Source organism: Leuciscus leuciscus (assembly GCF_965113295.1).
Source record: "Leuciscus leuciscus genome assembly, chromosome: 8".
Taxonomy (NCBI): Eukaryota; Metazoa; Chordata; class Actinopteri; order Cypriniformes; family Leuciscidae; genus Leuciscus; species Leuciscus leuciscus.
The window spans coordinates 34,105,561-34,126,128 of record NC_138732.1 but is presented as its reverse complement, the minus strand read 5'-3'; the positions used below and the strand labels follow the sequence as shown (position 1 = coordinate 34,126,128).

General features: G+C 44.9%; 1 protein-coding gene and 1 long non-coding RNA gene across 2 annotated transcripts in view; both read right to left on the bottom strand.

Annotated features, from left to right (window-relative positions):
* LOC309505079 (uncharacterized protein) overlaps positions 1-20,568 on the bottom strand; it is a 612,572-nt gene that overhangs the window by 79,397 nt on the left and 512,607 nt on the right. The window lies entirely within an intron of this gene.
* LOC309504869 lies at positions 10,320-20,302 on the bottom strand. The gene is made up of 3 exons (XR_014208212.1): positions 20,261-20,302; positions 20,074-20,134; positions 10,320-10,756 (listed from the first exon to the last, which is right to left on the bottom strand). It is a non-coding gene; the product is annotated as an uncharacterized lncRNA (long non-coding RNA).

The window sequence follows — 20,568 nt, the reverse complement described above, 5'->3', positions numbered from 1 at the left end:
AAAGTCATTCACAGCCATGTTCACTCCGGTATTTCGCTCGATGGTTTTGTTTTGACATCATACATGTGTTTACAGTGGAAGTTCGATGCGGCTGAGCCAGCGCATAACACACGTCATAACCAAACGTTATGTGATTGGCTTACGGGTAACCAATGATTTAAAACTTCAGACAAGCGCCGTCATGTGTCACTTTCACTTTCACTTTCACTTTATTAAAGGCACACTATGCAGCTTTCCGTTTTTGTCAAACAGCGACCCCTAGAGTCGCTGTGGAGTACTTGTATTTAATATTACTGTCGCCACTCGCGCAGAGCCGTCTCTGCACTCACGGCCTGATCCCTTCCGCCCTCTATACCGGTACCTGTTCAGTAGGACGGAGGCTGTAATGAGTGGAAATAAGGTGTGGCCCCTTTAAGAGCTGCGCGCGCCCTGTTGAACTGTCGGCAGTCTGTATTGTATGTGCACCTCGAACACCCCCATGTATGCGGGTTATTTCAGTTTGATGCTCATTCTTATCTTACTTTTGTTTATCAAGTAAAGATCAATTTGCGTTATAAAAAGGCCCTAAAAGCTGCCAGGGCTGAGCACCTCCGCAAACTAATAGAAAACAACCAAAACAATCCAAGGTTTCTATTTAACACCGTGGCTAGACTAACAAATAAACAGACGTCACCCGAACAAAATATCCCGTTACAGTTCAGTAGTAATGATTTCATGAACTTCTTCACTGAGAAAATAGAAAGCATCAGAACCACAATTATAAACGTTCAATCTTCAATCGCGCCTTATAATTCAGCTTCAATTATCACCCCGAAAGAACAATTACAGTGCTTTACAACTATAGAACAAAAAGAGTTAAATAAACGTATCACTTCATCTAAAACAACAACATGTTTATTAGATCCTATACCAACTAAACTACTGAAAGAAGTGTTACCTGTAGTGGAAGAGCCTCTCCTCAATATTATTAACTCGTCTTTATCTTTAGGTCATGTTCCAAGAACATTTAAACTGGCAGTTATAAAACCTCTCATTAAGAAACCACAATTAGATCATAATAATCTAGCAAATTATAGACCCATTTCAAATCTTCCATTTATGTCTAAAATATTAGAAAAAGTGGTGTCCGCTCAACTGGGATCTTTCTTGCAACAAAATGATATCTATGAAAAGTTTCAGTCTGGATTCAGACCGCATCATAGCACTGAAACTGCGCTCGTTAAAATCACAAATGATTTACTTTTAGCTTCTGACCAAGGCTGTATCTCAATACTAGTTTTACTTGATCTTAGTGCTGCGTTCGATACTATAGATCACACAATACTCTTAGATCGACTACAAAATTATACTGGTGTTCAAGGACAAGCACTAAGCTGGTTCAAATCATACCTATCTGACCGCTACCATTTTGTCTATTTAAATGGAGAAAAATCGATCATAACTCCAGTAAACTATGGAGTGCCGCAGGGATCTGTATTAGGCCCTCTGTTATTTTCAATATATATGATGCCACTTGGAAATATTATAAGGAAACATGGAATTAGTTTCCATTGTTATGCCGATGACACTCAAATATATATTTCATCACGGCCGGATGAAAACGCTACATTTTCCAAATTGACAGAGTGTGTTAAAGATATAAAAGATTGGATGACGCGTAATTTTCTTTTATTAAATCCAGACAAGACAGAGGTAATACTTATCGGTTCAAAAAACCGCCCACAAAACCTCGCACAATACAACTTTAACATCATAGGATGTCCTGTTACTTTATCCTCTACAGTAAAAGACCTGGGTGTTATACTCGATTGCAACCTGTCTTTTGAAAATCATATTTCATATGTTACAAAAACAGCCTTTTTCCACCTTAGAAACATTGCTAAGCTACGTAATATGCTATCAGTTTCTGATGCAGAAAAGTTAGTTCATGCATTCATGACCTCGAGACTGGATTACTGTAATGCTTTATTAGCTGGTTGTCCTGCATCCTCAATAAACAAGCTACAGTTAGTCCAAAATGCCGCCGCTAGAGTTCTTACGAGATCAAGAAAATATGATCATATAACACCGATTTTATCATCACTGCATTGGTTACCTATAAAGTTCCGTATTAATTACAAGGTATTGCTACTGACTTATAAAGCCCTAAACGGCTTAGCTCCAGTCTATTTAACGGATCTTCTATCGCCCTATAATCCATCGCGCTCTTTAAGATCACTAAATTCAAGGCTTTTGGTCATACCTAGGATATCCAGAACCACCAAAGGAGGGAGAGCATTTTCACATTTGGCTCCAAAACTCTGGAATAGTCTTCCTGATACTGTTCGTTGCTCAGACTCGCTCTCCCAGTTTAAAACTAGATTAAAGTCGCATCTCTTCAGCCAGGCATTCATATAATCCTACAGTTCAAACTACAATCCGGCCTCTATCCAATGCCAGAGGAGAACTGGCCCCCGACTGAGCCTGGGTTCTCCCAAGGTTTTTTTTTTCTCCATTAAGGCACCTGATGGAGTTTTAGGACACCATTAGGTCACTTGATGGAGTTTTTCGGTTCCTTGCCACTGTTGCCTTTGGCTTGCTCAGTTGGGGATATTTTGGGGATATTTAATTTAATTTTATCAATCAATAAATTCCTCTTGAAACAAACTTTGTTGTATTATTTTAATTTAATACTTTGAAGCTGCTTTGATGCAATCTGTATTGTGAAAAGCGCTATACAAATAAACTTGACTTGACTTGACTTAAAGCTGTGGACGGTAGAATGGGTGACAAACAGTTACACGAGTTCGATTGGGGAATAAAGTGCAAGTTGTGAGATGCCAATCGCCTCCGTGAGTCTGTCTGGCCTCTGAAATAACTTCATCTGTGAGCTATCCCTATTTCTCCTCCTGACACAACGCGTTACAAAGCGTCGGACATCGAACAGGCACAGATAAGCTCTGAAGATGTCTACTAGTCCATCAACAAGAACGATATTTACTCGAGTCTGACTCCTTGCTCGGTCAGTCTGCCGTTTCCTCTTTCTTTGGTCCTCCGACAAACCTTTCCTAGCTTTCTGCTTCTTTTTTACCGGTTCAGCCATGACGAAAGTGTGAAGAACTCAGTATCTAACGTTACCTTTTTCTACGTGTACGTGTGCACTGTGCAGTGCCATAAAGCAATTCGTTACAACGCGAGACCTGATATCAAGCGATACACGCCCGCCGGCCCAAAGTTGCAAGGGTGGTTTTTCGGCTCACAGGCGCTTGGGGGGTGCGAGACGACCACCATTCAACCCGAAATAAGTCATATAACTATTCCAATGACTCCGAAGCTGTTCGGATAAGACTTAAATGCTCACATCTTATACTGTTTTTATTTAGCTGCTCTTACAGTGATTTTCTGGAGTAAAACTAACGCTTCATCTTTTGTGTGATGTCCGACTCGGGCATTATTGTCCGACTCCGAGTCGAAATGAACACCACTAATGAGAGTTTCTGTTTTGATATTATCAGATGAGATTGTCCTGGCTCTGAGCGCGAGCTCGTAAGGCTCCACCCTTTGGGCGGCAGCAGCAGCTCATTTGCATTTAAAGGGATACACACTAAAACGGTGTGTTTTTCTGAGCCCCCAAAAAATGACAATTTAAACATGCTGTAAAAAAAATATCTGTTGGGTATTATATTTATACATACTCTGGGGACATCAGAGACTTATTTTACATCTTGTGAAAAGGGTCATAATAGGTGCCCTGTAAGCATAAATACTGTTAAGGAAGTTTGTAGTAGACTAATTTACACACACACACACACACACACACACGCACACACACACACCCTTCATGTTTTATGGGGATTTTCCATAGAAATAATGATTTGTTTTACTGTACAAATTATATCCCCTAATCTGAAACCTCCCATTACAGAAAATGTTCTGCATTATGTATGATTTACAAGCTGTTTTCCTTGTGGGGACCAAAAAAATGTCCCCATAAGATCAATAAGCAGGTGAGTTTGATCAAGGTTGCTGCTAAACTCTGCAGGAAAATAGACCTCGAGGACCAGAGTTGAGAACCCCTGCCCTACACATTGATTGCAAATGTTCTGATTCTTTATTATTGTTGGGTAATTGTCACGGATCTGCCAGGCTGTCACATCAGCCATTCACACAGCACACCTTCACCAGAGTACTGAACACTCACACCTGCACTTCATCTGCACCATCATCAAGCCAGCTACAAAAGCACACACCTCGTCTCACATCATTGTCTGGTCTTGTTTCTATGAAGTGCTTACCTGTTCTCCAGCGTTGGTACTCCAGTGTATTCCTCTCCTGTGTTCTCCTGTCATCATCCTGCATACTCACCAAACACGAAGAGGTGTGTGCGTCCATCCAGCCATCCGTCCAACTATCCATGATCTCCTGCACCTGTAAAACAAGGAAGGTCTTCGTTACTAAGCTTTACTCATTCTTCAAAGTCTATTTGAACTGCATACTCATCTGTATTCTCCATTCTGCTCAGTGCTGTTAATAAAGCTCACATTTCAATGTATTTCTTTGTGTCTGGATCTGCATTCTGTAACAGGTAACACTTTACAATAAGGCTTTATTAGTTAATTCACTATAGTTAACATAAACTGACAATGGACAATACTCCTAAAGCAGTTATTAATCTTGGTTAATGTTCATTTCAACATTTAATAACACATTATTAAATTCAGAAGGATTTAATGGACCTGAGCTAACATGAACTAACAATGATCAGTTGTATTTTTTTAAACTAATGTTAACAAAGAATAACTATGGTAACAGATGTAGCTTTTGCTCAATGTTAATGTTGGTTAATGCATTAACTGACTTTACCTTATTGTAAAGTGTTACCTATTGTTCTTTATAATTCTTTATAACACTTGAATCAGTTTAAAACATTTGTTTACTTTATGTAGTTTTTGTGTGCATTACTTTATTGGATTTAAACATAATTTAGTTTGTTTTGTTTTAAGAAAAAATATATAAAACCTGTTATTGTTTGAAAACGCTCATTTCAATATCGTGATAATACCATATATATTCGGTCAAATTCCTAAAAAAAAAAAACAATAATAATATTAATGTCCATGGGAAAATGTGGGTCCCATGGCCAAACCAGTTGAGAACTGCTGGTCCAGTATAAGGGACAATTTCAGATACAGCCGTAGTGTCTTAGTGACTGTTCAAAGTCTTGTTTGTTGAATTTTTCCAGTTGTAAATATTGTAAAAAAAAATAAAAAATAAAAAAAAAATAAAAAAAAATAAAAAAAATCAGCTTGCCCATTTATTTGTAATTTTACTTATAATGGCAGTAATTCTGAATTTAATATCTTTGTTACTGTGAAGATGTTTCATTCAAAAGGAATCGATAAAACAAAACTCGTTAATAATTATGTGGCCAAGACACAAACTGAAAAGATATATTGAAGCTCTACAACTATGATGTCACAGAGACATTCTATATAACTCTCCTGAGCAAAAGTCCCACAAAGACACAATCCTGAGGAGACTTTAATCAGAGTTTGAGGAGAGAAGACTGAATACATTTACAGTCCTGAGTGAACATGGAGAACATAAGAGCAACAGCCTTTGACGTGTTTGATGAAGCACGTTTACTGGGCGAACACACTGACTTGATCATCAAGTCAAATGACAGAGAATTTCAAGTGCACAAGATCATCATGTGTGGCTGCAGCTCCTACTTTAGGTGAGAAGAAGCATTTGAACTGCAATTGTGTGCAAATTACCTAGAAATGATTATAATTATATACATAATTTCCACTGCCAACATTATACGGTTGAAACTGCCTAAGTCCAAATATATAAATGCATGAAAATGAATGAGTGTATTGCCAGAAAAAAGAATGTAACTATGATATCTAGGCAAACACATTCTTGAAATTTTATTCTGGAAGTGGCTATGAATGAAGTTTTACCCAGCATTTCAAATTTAATATAGGAAACTGCATTGGCATCTGCAAGTTGACAGAGGACTTTTCCTCCTGCTCAAAGCTCCGCTGTAAAGCACAGCACTACATCCTGCAGCACTTTGAGGAGGTTCTGCACGTACCTGAGGAGTTCCTGGAGCTCTTCCTGGAACAGCTGGAGGCAGACATGGGGACTTGTGACTTGGTGACTTGGACTCGAGTCGCTATTTTTATGACTTGTGACTTGACTTGACAAAAAATAAAATACTTGAGACTTGACTCGGACTTGGAAGTTAAAGACTCGGGACTTGACATGACTTGAGACACGATGACTTGAATGACTTGAGTGTTAATCACATCATGTTTTCAGTTTGAATATAAAATATAGAAATTATTTTTAAAAATCAAGTTGTATTACCCAGCTGGAGCGCAGGCTGAGAATAGCGTTTCAAGAAGGGGGATCGGAGGGTGTGCTCCAACTATAGGGGGATCACACTTCTCAGCCTCCCTGGGAAAGTCTATGCCAGGGTACTGGAGAGGAGAATCCGGCCGATAGTAGAACCTCGGATTCAGGAGGAACAGTGTGGTTTTCGTCCCGGTCGTGGAACACTGGACCAGCTCTATACCCTCTACAGGGTGCTGGAGGGCTCATGGGAGTTTGCCCAACCAATCTACATGTGCTTTGTGGATTTGGAGAAGGCATTCGACTGTGTCCCTCGCGGCGGCCTGTGGAGGGTGCTCCGGGAGTATGGGGTCTGGGGCCCTTTGCTAAGGGCTATCCGGTCCCTGTACGACCGGAGCAGGAGCTTGGTTCGTATTGCCAGCAGTAAGTCAGACTTGTTCCCGGTGCGTGTTGGACTCCGGCAGGGCTGCCCTTTGTCGCCGGTTCTGTTCATAATTTTTATGGACAGAATTTCTAGGCGCAGCCAGGGGCCGGAGGGGGTCGGGTTTGGGGACCACACGATTTCATCTCTGCTCTTTGCGGATGATGTTGTCGTGTTGGCCTCATCAGACCAGGACCTCCAGCATGCACTGGGACGGTTTGCAGCCGAGTGTGAAGCGGCTGGGATGAAAATCAGCACCTCCAAGTCCGAGGCCATGGTTCTCAGTCGGAAAAGGGTGGCTTGCTCGCTTCAGGTTGGTGGAGAGCTCCTGCCTCAAGTGGAGGAGTTCAAGTATCTTGGGGTCTTGTTCACGAGTGAGGGAAGGATGGAACGGGAGATTGACAGGCGGATCGGTGCAGCTTCTGCAGTAATGCGGTCCCTGTACCGGTCTGTCGTGGTAAAGAAGGAGCTGAGCCGCAAGGCGAAGCTCTCGATTTACCAGTCAATCTACGTTCCTACTCTCACCTATGGTCATGAGCTGTGGGTCATGACCGAAAGGACAAGATCCCGGATACAAGCGGCCGAAATGAGCTTTCTCCGCAGGGTGGCTGGGCGATCCCTTAGAGATAGGGTGAGAAGCTCGGTCACTCGGGAGGAGCTCAGAGTAGAGCCGCTGCTCCTCCACATCGAGAGGGGTCAGTTGAGGTGGCTCGGGCATCTTTTCCGGATGCCTCCTGGACGCCTTCCCGGGAAGGTGTTCCGGGCATGTCCCACCGGGAGGAGACCCCGGGGAAGACCTAGGACACGCTGGAGAGACTATGTCTCCCGGCTGGCCTGGGAACGCCTCGGTGTCCCCCCGGAAGAGCTGGAGGAAGTGTCTAGGGAGAGGGAAGTCTGGGCATCCCTGCTTAGACTGCTGCCCCCGCGACCCGGCCCCGGATAAGCGGTAGAAGATGGATGGATGGATGGATGGATGGATGGATGTTTTCAGTTTGAATATAAAATATAGAAATTATTTTAAAAAATCAAGTTGATTACCCAGCTGGAGCGCAGGCTGAGAATAGCGTTGTCATGACTGGATCATGAAACTATCATCAGTCATGCCCTCTCGTACCTTACGCACACCACGCCCACTTAGATCAGATATCACATCAACATGTCAGCCGGAGGGGTACCGAGGGTCATCGCTTTCGGCTTCAAGAATTGTTCACAAGATGGCAAAAGACGAACAGCGCTTTGCAAGACATGCAACATTAACAGCCATTCTGCCCAGTAAGTGCTTGTCAATTTGTTAATGTTATCTGGTTAGTTGGTAGTTAGCTAATGTAATAATAGCTAAAGTAGCCATAAGGTTTTATCAGCGATTTCAGGCCCAAAAAAGGCCCAAATATAAATGATCACATTCATCTAATCTTTCCTAACGATGAGTGAGTGTGTGTGTGTGTGTGCGTTTGATTTATATTACATTGTGGGAACCAAATGTCCCCACAAGAATAGTAAAACCTGAGATCACCTCCATTGTGGGGACCAGCCAGCGGTCCCCATGAGGGGAATGGGTAAATAAACATACTAAATAATATTTTTTTGAAAATGTAAAAATGCAGAAAGTTTTCTGTGATGGGTAGGTTTAGGGGTAGGGTTAGTGTAAGGGGACAGAATATACAGTTTGTACTGTATAAAAACCATTAAGTCTATGGAGAGTCCCCACAAAGATAGTGAACCAGACGTGTGTGTGTGTTTGTGTGTGTGTGTGTGTGTGTGTGTGTGTGTGTGTGTGTGTGAGAGAGAGAGAGAGAGAGTGTGTGAGAGTGAGTGTGTGTGAGAGAGAGGAGAAATGTAACAAAGTTTAATGTTGTAAGTAAACTGTGTTTGAGAGAGAGAGAGAGAGAGAGAGAGAGAGAGAGAGAGAGGTGTTCAGAGAGGAGTCTGTTGGATGTTAAGCTGTTATTTGTTTTATGGACTCAATGTTGACAATTTAAAACATTTCAAACACTGTTGGCAGAAGTGAAAAATACATAATTTTATGAAGTTACAATTTTGTTTGATTCCATGATGTATTTTACTGAACATGAGTATTTACAATGCAAATCCAAATTATTGTAATTTACTGACAGTTAGGCTACTTATATCTTGTCTTTTCACTTTATTAAGATCAGATTCTGCAGGTAAAATTACAATAATAAGGTGACTTGACTTGGACTTGACTTGACCTACTACAGGACTTGACTTGACTTGACATAGCCTGTGACTTGACTTGACTTGACTTGCCCAAGAAAAAAATACTTGGGACTAACTTGAGACTTGAAGGTTAAGACTTGAGACTTACTTGAGACTTACACATGTGTGACTTGGTCCCATCTCTGTGAAAATCCTGTCATCATTTACTCACCCTCAAGTTGTTCCAATCCTGTAGGGTTTCTCTGTCCTGCTGAACACAACATAAGATATTTTGAAGAGTATCGGTAACCAAACAGTTGATTGACCCCACTGACATCCATCATATTTTTTACCCCCATACTATGGAGGTCAATGGGGTCCATCAACTGTTTGGTTACCGATACTCTTCAAAATATCTTATTTTGTGTTCAGCAGGAGAAAGAAACTCATACAGGGCCATGAACTATTTGTTTGGTGTTTACTATTCCTTTAAAAGTACTAAACTGAAAGAAGGTCATGTGTGTTTTGGTGATTAAACCAAATGTTCCGTTACATATTACAATCATCTTGTGTTTTGAAACATTGATTATGTGGACTGAAAATGTGCATAACTGTAATGAAAGCATGGATCAGGTTTTGAAAGAATGACTAGCTGGGTTACAAGTGTGATCAGTTTGGATTTTTTTAGCTAAGAGTTTTGAAAATTGTAAAAATTTAATAAATACTTTTTTTTTACTAAAACAAGAGAAATTATCAAGACGAAAATATAGCAACGAAAAAACATCCTGCAATTATAAATGCTTAACAACATAATTTACCAATAAAGCCATTATCTGCAGTATATTTATCTATATAAAACGGGTAGTTCCAGTCCTTGGTTCTGATTAACGTTAGTGGGGTTTTTTTCCAGATAAAACTAGTGATCGACCGATATATCGGTCAGCCGATATATCGGGCCGATATTTGCGGGTTTGACGTGTATCGGCATCGGCCGATACGCGGCTGCTGCGTTCGCCGATAGTTTTTTCCCGGCATTATTTACAGACAGGCGTCCGCAGGCAGCTTTGTGTTGCTGGAGACGCTGCACGTGCAGCCCATGCACTGCCCCTCCCACACTAGCACAAGTTTTAAACTTTCAAAGCATCTTTTAACTGTTTGACTTAGCTGAAATATTGCCATACACTTTGAAAGTGGAAACACGTTGCTCTATATGTGTGTGCAACTATAGCTAAGCAAGTTTGAGGGTCCAAATGGAAAACGCGAATGCCGAATATATGCTTGTCATTGTATTTAGGGAGCTGCAAATAGCTAAGTTTGAGGCTATCCATATGCATACGGCAGCTGTTACAAACACTGGTCATAGGATTAAATAATGCCGACGTTGGTTCGTGATTCCGTGATATTTGTGGGAGTTTTATTCAGCGAGGTGGTCGAACTCAGTCAGAACACTCCCTGAGGTAAAAGAATCGACGCGGTTGCGACACGCATGCGATGCAGCGCGCTCGTTTGTCCCGGCGCTCATATGCCGTGGTGAGATGAAAAGTTGAAAACATTTAAACTTTTCAGAATGCCGCAAGCGCACGCAGGTTATGTGACAAAAAAACGGACCTTTCCATGACAACATCGAAAGCTCGGCCGAGCAGCTGATCAAAGCTGGACAGGGCAGGTTTTTATTTTTCATCTCCATAAATATATGTGACGTTAGTCGTAAAGGGCTTGAAATAAATTAATCCTTACTTCCTCGTCATCATGATTAGAGTGCAGTTCATAGTTGCATAGCAACGACAGACGCCACGGGAGTGCAAGCGCTTGTAGAAAGGAGAAAGCGTCGCGGCTGTGCTTACTGTCACGGGTGACAAAATGCTGGGAAAAGCGGAACCTTTCTTTTCTCTTTCTATGTCCCCGAGGGGAGTTATTTTGGTGTAACATCTCACTCCGGTTCCGGGTGTAGCGGAGATATTGCGCAAACTAATTACAGCTGATGCACGACAGGTGGGAGGGAGAGAGAGGAGCGGTGTTTGTACAGGCTTTCCGCTTCACAAGAGGAGGATAAAAGAGCCATTCAGAGTCGAGTTAGGGCGAAGGTTGGAACTGGTAAAGGTCAATCGGTGTTCAGTTGATCAGTTGTTTGGCTGGGTCTCTGTCGTTGTGTTTTGGGGTAGAAGATCGCCGGTTTGGACGCTTACATTGGACGCTGTCATCCTGGAAATTCGTGTAAGTGAGGAACTGCTATTTGAGTCTGTCGTTTGGAGCTGCTTGTGGAAAATTACTGGATTGAATTGTGGCTTGGATCTGCGCTGGAAGAGGAAAAGAGAAAGATAAGTGAATTAAATTACATCGTTGAATTAAATGTAAAGCTTGAAGCAAAGACTGTGAATGTGAAACTTACTATTGAGGAGGACATCTGTTTCAGATGCGCTGGAGAGAATGGAGAGTTGAATATTCCCATTGAAATGCATGGACGAAGCGAGTTTTTCTGATCAGCCCTACTGTGTGTGAGTGATTTGCAGTTGTTTGCCTTACCTGATGCACGCTGAATTAATGCTGTGGATTTGTAGTGGACACGAGTGCTGTGTGCTATGCTGAGAAGAGTCTCCCAACGCCTGCTTTCATTTTTGTGAAATGATCTACTTGTCCTCATCCAAAATTCAGAACGATGCAACTGAACTGGTGAAGTAATGCTTTGTATTATCCTCTCTTCCACTGAGTATTGTTGTGAAGTAATCCCTTATTGAAGGCTCCTGTTAACCCTCTCTCTCTCTGAAATTACAAGTCTCGTGAAGAACCGTATGGCTGTGGAAAAGTCTGAACCGTTATACTTAGTGATGGAGCCCTGAAGATGTATAACATCGCTGATAAAGTCGCAATTTCCTTTTTATGTCTTGACGAGAGAAACTGCTGTTGAGAGAAGAAACCTCACCTGTTACCTACCGTCTGAGTCCTGCAGATGTGCAGCAACGCTGTGAAGTGAGTTTTAAAGTCACAATTTCCCTTTTAGATCCTGACGAGAGAATCTGCTGATAAGAGAAGAAACCTTACCTGTGACCTACCGCCTGAGTCCTGCAGATGTGCAGCAACGCTGTGAAGTGAGTTTTAAAGTCACAATTCCCCTCTCACGTCCTGTTAAGAGAATCTGCTGTTAAGAGAAGAAACCTTACCTGTGACCTACCGCCTGAGTCCTGCAGATGTGCAGCAACGCTGTGAAGTGAGTTTTAAAGTTACAATTTCCCTCTCACGACCTGTTAAGAGAATCTGCTGTTAAGAGAAGAAACCTCACCTGTTACCTACCGCCTGAGTCCTGCAGATGTGCAGCAACGCTGTGAAGTGAGTTTTAAAGTCACAATTTCCCTCTCACGACCTGTTAAGAGAATCTGCTGTTAAGAGAAGAAACCTTACCTGTTACCTACCGCCTGAGTCCTGCAGATGTGCAGCAACGCTGTGAAGTGAGTTTTAAAGTCACAATTTCCCTCTCACGACCTGTTAAGAGAATCTGCTGTTAAGAGAAGAAACCTTACCTGTTACCTACCGCCTGAGACCTGCAGATGTGCAGCAACGCTGTGAAGTGAGTTTTAGAGTCACAATTCCCCTCTCACGTCCTGTTAAGAGAATCTGCTGTTAAGAGAAGAAACCTTACCTGTTACCTACCGCCTGAGTCCTGCAGATGTGCAGCAACGCTGTGAAGTGAGTTTTAAAGTCACAATTCCCCTTTCACGTCCTGTTAAGAGAATCTGCTGTTGAAGAAGTAAACATTACTTGTTACTTATCGTTTGAGTCCTGCAGACGTGCAGCAACGCCGTGGAGTAAGCCTTCCTAGCCACTATCGTTCCATTGTGCCCCGAAGACAGTGGAAAATCGTTTCAGCGGCTACTCCGGTCCAATAGCTCGAGAAGACAGGAGTTGCTCATTCTTTCTTCAAGTTGATTATTATTCAATAAAGATTGTTACCTTTGAACCAAATTACCTGCTTCCTCTTTTGTCCATCTGTTGCGTGCCTGTGGTGTTGGCTCCTCACGGTGGTGTCTGGAGTCAGGGGCGGCTGGTCATCCGAGTCCGCCCCGGCCTGCACCGGTGACACAATTTGGCGTAAGTCGGCAGGATTGCCACCGTGAGTTGTAGCGGCCACAGGTACGCGATGGTGGACGAAGAGGTCCCACCAGTTCGCTCGCAAGTAATGCCCATTATGATGGGAGCCCCTTGGGCACAACGCTATGGAGGACCAGGATCGGAGCTGAGTTTTCAGGACTGGAAAGCGCAGACGGAATATCTGGCTGGATTACAAGGACTGAGCGCATCGCAAAAGGTACAGTTTGTGCTAGGATCGTTAGAAGGAGAAGCCAAAAGGGAAGTTCTTGCTGCATCAGAAGCCACGCGGGCCACTGTGAAGAATGTCTTTGATTTCTTGTCTGGAGTATATGGAGATTCTACCCCGGTAGCCATCCTTCGTGCCCAGTTCTTTAACTGTCAGCAGGGGCCTCAGCAGACTCTGCGAGCATACTCCCTGAAACTGCGAGAGCAGTTTGGCCGGCTGAAAGGTCGACAAGATCATGGACTGGGAGAAGGAGAGGGCTTATTGAGAGACCAGTTTGTTTTGGGGCTGCGTGAAGGACCGGTGCGCCAGGGCATACGGCTCCAGCTTCGACGAGACCCCACTATGTCTTTTGAGGCTCTTCGACAAGAGGCCTTGGCGTTGGAGTCAGATCAGGGAGAGACGACTCGGACACCGGTTCGTGTGGCGGCCAGCAGCGCCACAGTGCCCGCGCCTGTTGAGTCAAGTGAGTGGAAGCAGACATTGAGGACAGAATTACTGGAGGATGTTAAGGGACAGATGGCAGAGTTGTCTCGGAGTCTTTTGGGTGAGCTTCATCGAGGTCGAGTCGAAGGTGGACCGATGGTGCGAGGAAGATCATATTCAGAGGAGGGGCCAAGACCTGTACGCCGCCCTCCGCGTCCGACGGGCCCCCGGTTTCAGTGGGATCATCAGGGTCGACCCATCTGTATCAATTGTGGAAATCCGGGACACATCAGCCGCCAGTGCGACCGTCGTCGAAGCTCTCAAGGGGGTTTTTAGTCCCACCGGTCACTGTGGGTCAAGTGGCCGGGACCCCTTCAAGAGACCCTTGTTCTGTTCCTGTGATGAGAGACGACTGGGTTGGGCGTTGTCCCACCGTAGAAGTTCAAGTTAATGGAATGAAGATTAATTGTCTGGTCGATACAGGTTCTCAGGTCACATTGTTTTCAGAAAGTCTGGCTCTGGAGCTATTCGCGGATCATCGGCTTCACAGGACGGAAACTTCAAGACTCACATTACGTGGAGCGAATGGATTGGATATTCCTTATACTGGGTACATCGTGGTAGACTTTCTGGTTCGAGGGGTTCCTGTCCACCAGAAAGGTGTTGTCATTGTTCGAGACCATTGCTTGGGTCTCCATCGAGCACTGCTAGGGATGAATGTCATTCTGGATTGTTGGGAAGACCTGTTTAACGGTCGACCGACCCGAACATCTCCGTTGGCAGCAAGGCAGGACTGGGACCGGATCCTGGCCGATTGTCAAAGAGTCCATGCGGCCAGTCAGGTGCAAGAGCGGGAAGATATCGGTCGAGTCATCTGCCGGTATGCTCTGTCTGTTCCAGCCCGGAGTGAGGCTGTTCTTTGGGTCCGAGTGCCGGCTGGACCCCGTGAGTCAGGTAACTGTGTCCTGGTAGAGCCTCATGAAGATTGTCAACCCATCGAAGTAGCCCATGGACTAGCGGTCATACGACGAGGGCGAGTTTCAGTGAAGGTGCGAAACGCCCATCCCTACCCAGTACTCCTTCGTCGACACCAACGGCTGGTTCGAGTTTCATCTGTCCGTCCTGTCCAAGTCCAAGAGCAACAAGATGTCTGTTTCAGGCAGGTGAGCCCTGCGGTGGTAGAAGTTGCCGTCCGTCCAGTGGAGGCCAGTACAGGCCCTGTGAGAGGAGGAATGCCGACCCATTTGATGGGGGAGTCTTTGAAGGGTGAGGACCTGGAAGAAGGACAAGTGTTACAGCTCCAGGAGCTCCTGAAGAGGTGGAAACATGTGTTCTCAACCCATGAGGAAGACTATGGTTGTACAGGAGTGATTAAGCACCAAATACCCACCGGAGAAGCAACACCTAGTCGGGAGCGGTACCGTCCGGTGCCCCCCACTCTCTACACTGAAGTCCGCGCTCTGCTAAAAGGGATGCTAGATGGAGGGATTGTTCGAGAAAGTAGTAGTCCATGGGCAGCCCCGATTGTCCTAGTACGGAAGAAAACGGGAGCCTGGAGATTTTGTGTTGACTACCGCAAGCTCAATAGTGTGACCAAGAAAGATGCATTCCCGTTGCCGCGAATCGAAGATTCACTCACGAGTTTGACTCAAGCAGCATGGTATTCGACCTTGGATTTGGCCAGCGGATACTGGCAAGTACAGATGGATGACCGCGATAGAGAGAAGACTGCCTTCACCACACCGTTCGGGCTATTCGAGTGGGACCGGATGCCGTTCGGGTTGTGCAACGCCCCCGCGACCTTCCAGCGACTTATGCAGCGATGCCTGGGAGGGCAACTAGTTGAATCCACGCTGGTCTATTTGGACGATGTAATCGTTTTTTCCCCTGACTTTCAAACTCACCTGCATCACTTAGAGAATGCCTTCCGGGCCATGGAGAAATATGGGCTAAAATTGAGACCAGAAAAATGCCAGTTGTTTCGCAAAGAGGTACAGTTCCTGGGACATCGAGTCAGCGCTGCCGGTATATCCCCTGATCCAGAGAAAGTTGCAGCAGTCCAAGGCTGGGAGCCCCCACGAACGGTGAGACAAGTGCGGTCCTTCCTAGGCTTCGTAGGATATTATCGACGATTTATTAAAGGATTCTCTGGGCTTGCTAAGCCATTGAACCAGCTTCTTGCTGGTACTGGACGTTCCCGTGGCAAAGGCTCATCGACAGTGCAATGGGGCGCAGCATGTGAAACGGCCTTCCAAAATCTGAAGCAGGAACTTTTGGGGGCCCCTATCCTGGCCTATGCAGACTTCACTCAGCCGTTTCTCCTGTATACCGATGCCAGCAATGCAGGATTGGGGGCGGTATTAGCCCAAGAGCAACAAGGAGTGGAGAAGGTAATCGCTTATGCCAGTCGAAGTTTACATCCTGCAGAGCGGAACGCAGCAAACTACACTTCCTTCAAGATAGAGTTGCTAGCCATGAAATGGGCCATGGCCGAGAAATTCAAAGACTACCTGTGGGGAGCTAAGGTGACTGTGATCACGGACAACAATCCTCTAGTTCATTTACAGACTGCCAAGTTGGGAGCAGTGGAGCAGCGGTGGGTGGCTCAGCTTGCTAATTATGACTATCAGCTCAAGTATCGACCCGGCAGAGAAAACGCGAATGCTGATGCATTGTCCAGACTCCCAGCCATTCAGAGAAACGGTCAAACGCACCTCGATGCCCCCGGTCAAGAGGATGAATTGTTGGTGGCGGTCGTGGAAGCTCCCGGGACCCAGGGGGACATTCCGTCCAGTTGGGGATGGGACCCCGGACGGTGGAGCAGGTTACAGCAAGGAGACGAAGACCTGTGTCAGGTCGCCTCGCATCTCAGGCGAGGATTCAGGCTGCGAGCTGGGGAAAGGCAGGCTCAGACAGTGGGAGTACAACAGCTCCTGAAACAGTGGAAGAGACTGCGGATCAGAGGAGGGGTAATTTGCCGTTCACTGCGAGATCCAAAAACTCAGGAAACCAGGTATCAAGTGGTGGTTCCAGAGGACCAAGTCCAAGAGCTGTTGAATGCCTATCACACCCATGCTGGCCATCAAGGCCAAGAAAAGACTTTGTCACTGTTGAGGAGGTATTTCTACTGGTCAAGGATGGAGAAGAAAGTTGAAGAGTTTGTTCAGAGTTGTCCACGGTGCACGCTGTTCAAACTCCGGAAGGAACCTCGAGCCCCACTGGTTCCCTTTCGGCCGAAGGCACCTCTGCACATCATAGGGATTGATTTCCTGACTCTAGGGAGACCCGCAGATCGATATCAAAACATCCTGGTAATGACGGATCTGTTCACCAAGTACGCTTGGGCCGTCCCCACGGTAGACCAGACGGCAGTGACTACGGCCAATGCCCTTTGGAGAACGGTAATACAGCCGTTTGGCTGTCCAGAGACCCTCCATTCGGACCAAGGTCCAAACTTCGAGTCCCGAGTCATACAGGAGCTGAGCCAGCTCTATGGTTGTCGAAAGACACACACAACTTCGTATCATCCCCAAGGTAACGGGGGATGCGAAAGATTCAATCAGACCCTGTTAGGGCTGTTGGGAACGTTGGAGAGTGAGCAGCAGTGTCAGTGGGCCGAGAGCCTCCCTACGTTACTACAAGCCTATAATAATAGCGTGCACAGCATCACCGGGTATGCCCCTTCTTACCTCATGTTTGGGCGTCATCTACGTCTACCTGTAGACTTGCTTCTGGGCACCGAGGCCACCGAAGGAGAGTACAACACAACGGACTGGGTAAATCGACACCATCAACAACTACTAAATGCCTACAAGCGAGTTTCAGACCATTTGAGTGCTGCAGCAGCTAAGAACAAGCGACTGTATGATCGAACTGCCAGAGAAGCCCCTTTACTGCCTGGAGAGCGAGTGCTGGTAAGGGACAACCGACGTCCAGGGAAAGGAAAGCTCCATGATCGTTGGGAATCGACACCATATGTGGTGGAGCACCGGCAGGGGCCTGATGCTCCAGTCTATTCGGTACGGCCTGAGGGAAAACCGGGACCTATACGAGTGCTTCATCGAAATTTGCTCCGTCCATGTCCGAACTATCCACAGCCAGCGGCTGAAATACAAAGTGCGCCGCTTGCTCCCAAGGTGCCCATGGTAGGGTGGGCAATAGTCCCAGGGAATCCCGAAGCGGAGGCCCGAGCGGCTTCACCCACGCCACCCCGACGGTCCCAGCGGGACAACCAAGGACAGCCGCCTGAGAGATATGGCGAATGGCATTAGAGAAGACCGGTTCCAGGGACTAGAACCGATTGGCAAGGGGGGATGTCACGGGTGACAAAATGCTGGGAAAAGCGGAACCTTTCTTTTCTCTTTCTATGTCCCCGAGGGGAGTTATTTTGGTGTAACATCTCACTCCGGTTCCGGGTGTAGCGGAGATATTGCGCAAACTAATTACAGCTGATGCACGACAGGTGGGAGGGAGAGAGAGGAGCGGTGTTTGTACAGGCTTTCCGCTTCACAAGAGGAGGATAAAAGAGCCATTCAGAGTCGAGTTAGGGCGAAGGTTGGAACTGGTAAAGGTCAATCGGTGTTCAGTTGATCAGTTGTTTGGCTGGGTCTCTGTCGTTGTGTTTTGGGGTAGAAGATCGCCGGTTTGGACGCTTACATTGGACGCTGTCATCCTGGAAATTCGTGTAAGTGAGGAACTGCTATTTGAGTCTGTCGTTTGGAGCTGCTTGTGGAAAATTACTGGATTGAATTGTGGCTTGGATCTGCGCTGGAAGAGGAAAAGAGAAAGATAAGTGAATTAAATTACATCGTTGAATTAAATGTAAAGCTTGAAGCAAAGACTGTGAATGTGAAACTTACTATTGAGGAGGACATCTGTTTCAGATGCGCTGGAGAGAATGGAGAGTTGAATATTCCCATTGAAATGCATGGACGAAGCGAGTTTTTCTGATCAGCCCTACTGTGTGTGAGTGATTTGCAGTTGTTTGCCTTACCTGATGCACGCTGAATTAATGCTGTGGATTTGTAGTGGACACGAGTGCTGTGTGCTATGCTGAGAAGAGTCTCCCAACGCCTGCTTTCATTTTTGTGAAATGATCTACTTGTCCTCATCCAAAATTCAGAACGATGCAACTGAACTGGTGAAGTAATGCTTTGTATTATCCTCTCTTCCACTGAGTATTGTTGTGAAGTAATCCCTTATTGAAGGCTCCTGTTAACCCTCTCTCTCTCTGAAATTACAAGTCTCGTGAAGAACCGTATGGCTGTGGAAAAGTCTGAACCGTTATACTTAGTGATGGAGCCCTGAAGATGTATAACATCGCTGATAAAGTCGCAATTTCCTTTTTATGTCTTGACGAGAGAAACTGCTGTTGAGAGAAGAAACCTCACCTGTTACCTACCGTCTGAGTCCTGCAGATGTGCAGCAACGCTGTGAAGTGAGTTTTAAAGTCACAATTTCCCTTTTAGATCCTGACGAGAGAATCTGCTGATAAGAGAAGAAACCTTACCTGTGACCTACCGCCTGAGTCCTGCAGATGTGCAGCAACGCTGTGAAGTGAGTTTTAAAGTCACAATTCCCCTCTCACGTCCTGTTAAGAGAATCTGCTGTTAAGAGAAGAAACCTTACCTGTGACCTACCGCCTGAGTCCTGCAGATGTGCAGCAACGCTGTGAAGTGAGTTTTAAAGTCACAATTTCCCTCTCACGACCTGTTAAGAGAATCTGCTGTTAAGAGAAGAAACCTCACCTGTTACCTACCGCCTGAGTCCTGCAGATGTGCAGCAACGCTGTGAAGTGAGTTTTAAAGTCACAATTTCCCTCTCACGACCTGTTAAGAGAATCTGCTGTTAAGAGAAGAAACCTTACCTGTTACCTACCGCCTGAGTCCTGCAGATGTGCAGCAACGCTGTGAAGTGAGTTTTAAAGTCACAATTTCCCTCTCACGACCTGTTAAGAGAATCTGCTGTTAAGAGAAGAAACCTTACCTGTTACCTACCGCCTGAGACCTGCAGATGTGCAGCAACGCTGTGAAGTGAGTTTTAGAGTCACAATTCCCCTCTCACGTCCTGTTAAGAGAATCTGCTGTTAAGAGAAGAAACCTTACCTGTTACTTATCGTTTGAGTCCTGCAGACGTGCAGCAACGCCGTGGAGTAAGCCTTCCTAGCCACTATCGTTCCATTGTGCCCCGAAGACAGTGGAAAATCGTTTCAGCGGCTACTCCGGTCCAATAGCTCGAGAAGACAGGAGTTGCTCATTCTTTCTTCAAGTTGATTATTATTCAATAAAGATTGTTACCTTTGAACCAAATTACCTGCTTCCTCTTTTGTCCATCTGTTGCGTGCCTGTGGTGTTGGCTCCTCACGGTGGTGTCTGGAGTCAGGGGCGGCTGGTCATCCGAGTCCGCCCCGGCCTGCACCGGTGACATTACCACACGTTTTTAGACGCGATATGTGAACAGTCCCTAATTCATAATAAACTGAGAATCTATTTAGTTTAAAATCGTTTTTGTTTTGTTTAAAATGGTGATCACAATTACATATCAGACAACTACACAGAGTAACATGTTCCAGTCTATTTATATAAAAAAAAATTTGAATCATTAATTCAAACACGTTTAAAACGAATTAATTCAGTCTCATTCATAAATACCTGTTTAATTAATGGATGATTCACCGTTTTTTAATGAAGAGTCTTCTTGAATAAATGATTAAATGGATTTTTTTAAATCTTTTAGAATTTATTTTCAGAATTTGAATTATGCTTAAATATTTATTTTCAGTATTTTCAGCACTGAACTTTTTTTTTTACTTGTTCTACCTCACATGTTTTTAATATTTGTCAAATCTCAAATATTGTTGTTTTTTTTAAGTTCAATAAATGTTCCTTTTTTAAGTTCAATAAATGTTCCTTTTATAAGT